This window comes from Musca vetustissima, unplaced genomic scaffold (assembly GCF_032173495.1).
Source record: "Musca vetustissima isolate MV318-11 ecotype Yass unplaced genomic scaffold, APGP_CSIRO_Mvet_v1 utg24174, whole genome shotgun sequence".
Taxonomy (NCBI): domain Eukaryota; kingdom Metazoa; phylum Arthropoda; class Insecta; order Diptera; family Muscidae; genus Musca; species Musca vetustissima.
In genome coordinates, this window is record NW_026875529.1 from 165,238 (window position 1) to 174,572 (window position 9,335).

General features: G+C 39.3%; 1 pseudogene; it reads left to right on the plus strand.

Annotated features, from left to right (window-relative positions):
* The window catches only part of LOC133338011 (replication protein A 70 kDa DNA-binding subunit-like), a 32,004-nt pseudogene extending 22,902 nt beyond the window's left edge, over nt 1-9,102 (plus strand).
* The last annotated feature ends 233 nt before the right edge of the window (nt 9,103-9,335 follow it).

Consider the following 9,335-nt stretch of genomic DNA (forward strand, 5'->3'; position numbering starts at 1 on the left):
GAGAAATAGAAGCCACAGCTTTCGACGAACACTATTTTAATATCCTCGAAGAGGGTAAAGTCTTCCTGATCAAAAATTTTAAATTAAACGATGCCCATGAAACGTATAATAAATCAAATCATCAATATGAAATTATATTTAACAATTGGACTCGAATCCAACCATCGTCGGATGAAGGTGGTTATATTTATTATATTGATTTGCTCTCATACATACACACACATTTGTGTATATATACAGTTGAGTTTGTTACAGGCATTTTCAGGATTCCATCTCTATACACTCAACTAAATTCAAATAGTACTAAATTTAGTACCACTTTGTACTTTTTATACACATAAGTATGAATTTCTTAAATCATTTCCATACATCAACACCACTTCCCACTTCCATATAAAATTTCAAGATTCTAGCTACACGCATTTCAAATTTCAGAATTCTAGCTCTTCCCGTTCGCACATTTTAGTACTTTTCGTATCCTTCTAGTTCCAATTTCCACAAACCCAGCCTTATCTCGTGCCTAAAGTTGTGCTAGATATAGCAGGGTAGGAGCATCAAGGTTTATGTTCGAAAGATTATTAAAATGTTTCAAATGTATACTTAATCCAAACGTATTGTTACGAATATAACTTTAGATTTAAGTTAATTTAGATGAATTCCGTTAATTTAAGAATTTGAATTGTAACGTAAATTTCTACTACGCAGTTTATTTGAATAACTTCACAACAACAACCACTGTATAGATTTTTCTACATCCTTCCATTTCCTCTTTCATTTTCTATTTTGTTATTGTCATACAATTCTTGTTAAACGTCATTCCTCTTTCTTTGTTATTCCCTCGCCTGTATATGTGTTGTTGTTATTCCTCTTTCTTTGTTATTCCCTCGCCTGTATATGTGTTGTTATTATTCCTCTTTCTTTGTTATTCCCTCGCCTGTATATGTGTTGTTGTTATTGTAAGTTTGTTTACTCAAGTTTGTTGTTGTTGTTATTGTTCACTCAGTAAGTTTGTTGTTGTTATTGTTACTCAATGTGTTTGTTGCATTGGTAGATTGTTCGTGATCTAGGTGTTACCAGATCGTCTAGAAAGCTTCGCAGCTCATGGAGATTTCGGGGCTGCGGCCAATCTCTGACGGCTTGAATTTTCTCCTTATCCGTCGATATGCCCTCCGGCGTCACGTGATGTCCCAGGAACTTCACCTCTCGTTGGAAGAGACTGCACTTCTTTGGGTTCAGCTTGAGGCCTGAAGACGAAAGCTGCTGAAGAACATCCTTTAAATTCTTGATGTGTTCGTCGAAGTTGCGTCCCATGACTATGATGTCATCCAGATATATGAGGCACGACTTCCACTGCAGCCCTTTTAACACACGCTCCATCAGCCTTTCAAATGTAGCCGGGGCGTTGCAGAGTCCGAATGGCATGACATTGAACTGCCAGAGACCCCCATTAACGCCAAACGCTGTTTTCTCTTTATCTTTCTCGGCGATCTCCACTTGCCAGTACCCACTCTGCAGGTCGAGGGTGGAGAACCATGACGTCCCGGCTAATGTGTCCAAGGTGTCGTCGATTCTTGGGAGCGGATAGCTGTCTTTCTTGGTGACATCATTCAACTTTCGGTAGTCCACACAAAATCGGGTGCTTCCGTCTTTCTTCTTGACCAGGACCACTGGGGAGCACCATGGACTTGACGATGGTTCTATTACACCACTCTTTTCCATTTCACTTATCAGCTTCTGGACCTCGTCTCTTTTTGCCAGCGGAACACTTCTTGGAGGCTGTTTAATGGGTCTCGCGTCTGCTGTATGGATTTCATGCTTCACCACTGATGTTCTTCCTTGGTGTTCTTTTGTCAACGCAAAGGTAGAGGCATATTTCCATAATAGCTGCTTAGCCTTGTTCCTCTCGGAAGGTGATAATTGGTGTGTCCATTCTTTTATGTAGCCGTCGAGGTTCTTCTTCTCCATGGCTGCTGGCTTTTCGGTGCTAGTTTCCAAATTAATCACAGCTTCAGCTGGTGTGCATTGTCCAACATCGGAAAATTGGCAAATTTGCTCTTGCTTGTTTGAGAGGTTCAAAACTCTAACAGGAATCAATCCGTCCTCGTTGCTTTTCACCAGGGCGTTCGCTATTAGGATGTTACTGTATCTGTTTTCTGCTGGTTCCACCACCCACAACTTCTCGGCTCCACAATCTCCATCCATAGGTACCCATATTATTGCTTCGGCACAGGGCGGTATTATCTCTGGATGGTCCGTAGTCAGACGTCTAATGGGTGTACTTTCATCGTAGCCCACGTTTAACGGAATTTCGACGTTAGACCAGGTCATCACACGCTCTTTCATATCCAGATTGATACCGAAGGCAATCATAAAATCTGCGCCTATTATCACTTCGTCTACGATATCGGCAACTATAAACTCGTAATTCACCGATTTATTGGCAATAGTTAGTCTCAGGGTAATCTTGCCGTGTACTGCCGCGGGCTCCCCCGTTGCTGTGCGCAGTCTGACTCCATTAAGTTGCGTTATGTTTCCCTTTACCAGATCTGATCTTATGATGGACTTTGATGCGCCAGTATCTAACGTCAGAACTCGCTTGTCACCATTGATGTACCCAGTTGTTGTTAGGTTGTGACTTTTCTGTTGTACTATTGCTATGGAGATTGTGGGGCCATCGTCGATGGGAGCCAGTTCATGCCCCGCTGGACTGGCTCGATTTAGTTTAACGGTGACTCATTGGTGGACTGTTGAGCCATTCGTCTACCATCTTTCGTTGGAGGTGGTGACGATGACCTGGATCGTTTGCGCTTAGCTCTGCATTCGCGCGCAATATGACCTGTTTTATCGCAGTTGTAGCATCTAACCCTGGGCTTAGTCATCCCTACTAACTTTGTTTGTTCTATTACCCGCCTCATGGCGTCCTCGATCGAGTTAACGAGAGATTTGGGTTAGCATTTCCTGCTGAGGACCGACCACGCTGCTCTCCAATGGTTGCTGCGGTTTAAGAATCCGGAAGGTCAACTAGCCCGTTGGATCGAGAGGCTCCAGAGTTATGATTTCAGAATCGAGCACAGAAAAGGCGGAAAACACGGTAATGCTGATGCCCTGTCTCGTCGGCCATGCAAGGTAGAATGCAGGCATTGCTCAAAGGCTGAGAATAAGGAGAATATCGTTGATGTCCGACTATTGCAGTTTGAGTCGGGTGAAGATTGGTCGACGGAACAACGAAGAGATCCCATTCTGGGCAAAGTAATTTCGGCCATTGAAACGGGCAAGCGACCTAGTTGTAAAGAAATTACCTCCGAAAGCCCTCTTTTAAAATCCTATTGGGCCCAGTGGGACAGTCTACTTATAAAAGATGGCTGCCTATATCGCAAATGGGAAAGTGAGGACGGTAAATCTCACCGGAACTTGATCGTCGTCCCAGACTCCAAAATAAGAGATGTCTTGTCGGAGTTTCACGATGGGCCAAGTGGAGGACATCTTGGCATAGCAAAGACCGCTGAAAAGGTAAAGCAGAGATTCTACTGGGTCGGCTGTCAAAAATCCATTGCCGACTGGATCGCCAATTGTGAAAGGTGCATAAAAGCTAAAGGTCCAACACGGAAGAGTCGAGGCTACATGCAGCAGTATAATTCAGGAGCCCCTTTTGAAAGAATCGCAATGGATGTAGCTGGACCGTTCCCCACAAGCGACTCTGGGAACCGGTATGTCTTAGTGGTCATGGATTACTTCAGTAAATGGCCGGAGGTTTATGCTATCCCAAATCAAGAAGCCAGGACAATTGTGGATGTGTTCAGCAAAAATTGGATTTGTCGCTATGGTGTTCCATCTGAGGTTCATTCCGATCAAGGTAGGAATTTTGAATCAGCGATCTTCAAGGAAATGTGTGACTCCTACGGAATTAAGAAAACCAGAACGACGCCCCTACATCCACAATCAGATGGCATGGTGGAAAGATTCAATCGCACCCTTGAAGAACATCTACGGAAAGTGGTGGACAGTGGCCAACGAGACTGGGATGAGCATATTCCAAAGTTTTTATTGGCTTATAGATCGGCCATTCATGATTCCACATCCCGGACCCCAGCCAAAGTTCTGTTCGGAAATGAATTAAAGCTACCTGGCGATTTGATATTCGGTGCTACCCCAAACGACGATGTGAACCAAGATGAAGACAGCCAAAACTCTTTTAGTAAAGTCCACGATGCAGTCCGACATCGAATAAAAATGGTTAGCAACCGCATGAAGGCAAGGTACGATCGAGCGGCAAATACCGATGGGTTTCAAGAAGGGCAACTGGTACTATTGTTCAACCCACAACGAAAGAAAGGACTATGCCCCAAATTGCAAACGCACTGGGAAGGACCCTACAAGATTGTCACGAAAATAAATGACGTCGTTTATCGCATCCAGAGGAGCGACAGTCCCAGGTCGAAGATGAAAGTTGTACATTTGGAGCGGCTGACCCCCTACGGAACGGGAACTGTGCCTATTCGGGACGAACAGGCTTAAGCGGGGGGCAATGTTACGAATATAACTTTAGATTTAAGTTAATTTAGATGAATTCCGTTAATTTAAGAATTTGAATTGTAACGTAAATTTCTACTACGCAGTTTATTTGAATAACTTCACAACAACAACCACTGTATAGATTTTTCTACATCCTTCCATTTCCTCTTTCATTTTCTATTTTGTTATTGTCATACAATTCTTGTTAAACGTCATTCCTCTTTCTTTGTTATTCCCTCGCCTGTATATGTGTTGTTGTTATTCCTCTTTCTTTGTTATTCCCTCGCCTGTATATGTGTTGTTATTATTCCTCTTTCTTTGTTATTCCCTCGCCTGTATATGTGTTGTTGTTATTGTAAGTTTGTTTACTCAAGTTTGTTGTTGTTGTTATTGTTCACTCAGTAAGTTTGTTGTTGTTATTGTTACTCAATGTGTTTGTTGCATTGGTAGATTGTTCGTGATCTAGGTGTTACCAGATCGTCTAGAAACTTCTGTAGCGACAGGCAGGGCTCATATAAATAGAGGGAATGGAAAGGCAGTAAGTCAGTTGTGAATCAGATCGCGAATTGAAACCGTCGAGTAAAGTAAAGTGCAAAGTAAAGTTGTGTGAATAAAATCATTGTAATAATCGTAATCCGAAAGAACCTGCGTTTTATTTGGTACGAATTGTATCGGGAAATAAAACAACGTCTACACGGGATTTAGTAAAACCCAAGAACGTAACAGTATATTGTTTAGCTGAATTAATGATTATTTATCTTTTAACTATGAACAGAATCGCTAACAAGGTAGCCGGCCTATGCTATTAACAATATATTTGTGATGTATTATATATATTTTTTAATAGGGATAACGTTAATGGTAACATGCGCGACAATCGCAAGCAACAAAAAAAGTGGACAGGAGATGAACTGAGACTGTTAATCAAAATGGTTGAAGAACGCCCGCCGATATGGAATAACAAAATTGATGGATACAAAAACCGGCATGAAAAGCAGAAGTGCTGGTCAGAAATTTCTGCTGCAACCAATTATTGCGTAGCCGACTGTAAATCGCTATTTAAGGCTGTGCGATTACGTTATTATGTAAATTGTAAATATTTTTTATTTTGTTTGAATTTACAAATATTATTATACATTAAAGGCGGAACAGAAAAAAATAAATACCTCCAAAAGTGGACAAGATGGCACTACGTATGTATCAAAATATGAACATTTTGCAGCTCTACACTTTTTAGATACTGTGAGAAATCGTGAATCAGGAGGTACAGAATCAAACTTCGAGACCTTATCAAGTTCAGCTTTTGAGGACCACCACAAAGACATAAGTTGGCAGAAGAGCTATGGAGAGTATGTTGGGCAGCAGCTTTCTGCATATTCAGAATCAAATGCTCGCAGGTGAGTTTGAAATATATGGTACTCAAATAACATTTGATACATTTTTTATTTTCAGACTGAGAGCTATAATTAATAATGCCATCGACTCATTTGAAGCAGATGAAAACAATTAACTTTGTGTTATTTTATTTTAATATTTTATATGTGAACAGAATGCGATTTCTTTTTAATATTTTTTTTTTTGTAGAAACAGTATATTTCTTTTTTTCTTTTAATTCGATTTTTTAATAAATATGCTTGTATTACCATGGAACTTTTCCCTCATTTGAAAAATATTCCTTGAATTCTTGTCGTATGAGCTTTGATGTTTCGCTTTGAAGTCCTTGGTTGCACAATGGTTGTACCGAAGATAAAATATTCTCAGGTCGCACTTCTTCACGCCATCCATCCATCCGTTATAGACCCATTCACTTGGTCGTAATCGCTTGTTTGGCATATGTTCCACATTTGCGTTTGTTCAAAAAATTGTGTAATGCACATACTGCGAGAACAACTTTGACAACATTTCGGTGGGGAAAATTCCATTGTTTTTCTGACAGCGGAAATCGGGCTGATATTAATCCAAATACGTTTTCCGAAACACGCCGAAATCTGGACCACCTTCAATTGAAAATTCTTTCCTTCGTGTTTTTATTCCGAAAACTATATGGTTTCATAATAATGAAATTTAAGGGAAACGCATCATCTGCAACAATTACATATGGAATTGGATTTTTTCTGCAGGACAGTGGGTTTGGATGCGGCAAATTCAATGTGTTATTATACATCTACTGAATACAACGCTATCGGACTCTACCCTTTGCACCAACGTCGATGTAAACAAAATTGTAATTTGCGTCCACAAGAGCCATCAAAACAATACTGTTTTTCTTTTTATAATTGAAATATGCGCTTCGACGGTGCGTTGGTGCTATAATATCGATGTGTTTTCCATCTAGTGCCCCGATTGAATTGGGAAACGTTTTATTTATACTTTGCGAAATACCCTCCCATTCCTCCTCTGTTGCTGGTAAATCTTTTAATTCTTTATATAATGCAGTGCAGACTTCAGGTACAATATTGCATATCGATGATCTCGATTTTTTTAACTAAAAATTTCAATGTTATTGCCAGGCGTTCTCCGGGGCATATAGATTGCCTCATATTAGTATTGACCTTTTCTATTAATGGAGTGACTAGTTCAAGCAAATAATCAAAATATTCTGGTGACATTCGTACAAAGTCAATATTTTCCATATAAAAAATTTCTAATAGTGTATGTTCATCGAATTTTTGAAACGTGTAAATAGAACTTCAAAATAAATTTTCATTTATATCAATTTCAAATAAATGGCCTGTTCCCGTACTGCAAGAATCTACTACTTTTTACTACGATAACGAATTTTCCTTTATGATATCGGAGAAAATAGTAAAATCGAGTAGATTCTTGCAGTATCTACTCGATGCTATTCGTAAAGAAATATATTTTTTATAAAATGTTGGAAATGTAGGGAAATGGTACAATCGATGGTATCGCTTATAACGACCAATTTCACCGGAGCATTGGCCGTCGATTCCGACTGTAGTAAGTAAATAAAAACGAAAACATATATCACAACATACATGTTTAGCGTAATATGTTGATACTCTTATAATTTGTTGTAAATCTCTTATATTTAGTACAGCCCCGAAACGGCGCGGCATAGGGTTGACAAGGCCAATTGCCAGTCTTAGTCCGTATCAGAATAAATGGGTTATTAAGGTACGTGTTACCGCCAAAATGGAGCAATGTCAAGGGTGAAGGTAAACTATTCAGCATCGATTTAATGGATGAATCTGGTGAGATACGTGCCACCGCATTTCGTGAGCAGTGTGATAAATATTATGATATGATTGAGGTCGACAAACTCTACTATATCTCCAAATGCCAATTGAAACCGGCCAACAAACAATACAGTACACTGAAAAATGATTATGAGATGACCTTCACCAGTGATACAGTTGTCCAACCCTGTGAGGATGATGATGACGGTGGAGTACCGGTGATCAAATACGATTTAGTTCCCATTTCCCAGGTGGCTAATATGGAAACAAAAGCATCCGTTGATACTGTTGGAATTTGCATGGATGTCGGCGAATTGCAGTCCTTTACGTCGCGTACTACACATAAGCAGTTTAAAAAACGCGATTTGACATTGATGGATACCAGTGAAGCGGCTGTAACTGTCACCATATGGGGAGATGAAGCCGTCAATTTTGATGGCCACGTACAACCAGTGGTTTTGGTAAAGGGTGGCCGTATTACCGAGTTAAATGGCGGGAAGTCTGTTAGCATTGGTAATGGTTCGACTTTGAAAATAAATCCAGACATACCAGAAGATCACAAGCTACGTGGTTGGTTTGATAATGGCGGTGGTGCCAACGTAACCAATTCAGTCTCAGCAAGGTATGAAAAATGTTTACAATATTAAACATTTTTATTCTGTTATTAATTCTTGGAAAATATCTTATTTTAGAACCGGAGCTGGTGGTGGTTTCAGTACAGAATGGCGCACACTCCACGAAGCTCGAAACTTGGGTACTGGCGACAAACCGGACTATTTCCAAACAAAGGCCGTTGTACATTTGATTAAGAGTAATAATGTCTACTACAAAGCTTGTCCCCAACCCGATTGCAACAAGAAAGTTATCGATGAACAAAACGGCCACTATCGTTGCGAGAGATGTAATGCCGATTTTACCAAATTCAAATATCGTCTTTTATTCAAAGTTAGTAGAAAGCGAAGCATTTAAATTAGATACAAATTTGTAAAATCCATTATTTGTTATTTTTCTCCAGATGAGCATTGGTGACTGGACTTCAAATCGTTGGTTTATATGCTTTAGTGGTATGGGCGAACAGCTATTGGGGCGCAGTGCCCAAGAAATTGGTGAAGCATTGGAAAATAATCCCACAGAAGCTGAAGAAATTTTCGCATCAATAAATTTCCATTCATATGTTTTCAAATTGCGTGCTAAAGTTGTAACCTATGGGGTAAGACATATTGTTAGATACGATTTCAGAAAATAATAAATATATGTTTTTTTTAATTTTCAATAGGATATGAGTCGCAACAAATTAACCGTACAATCGGCATCTCCAATCAACTATAAAGAATGTAGTAAATATTTGATTGACAGTCTGAAAGAAATGACTGGTATTAATAAGGCTTAGTTTTAGAATTACAAAATAATAATTATTTATTTACGCATCTTGAAATCGATATGATTTTTTTATTGTAATTTTTTATCATATTTTTGTACTGTTGTACTGTTTGTTGTACACCCGAACTGTTGTACTGTTTGTTGTACACCCGAAAAATTACATTGTAATTAAATATTATTTGAACTTAATTTTGGAGTTATATATTTTTAAAAGAACCGAAGAAGTTCTGAGAGGTAGTTCAC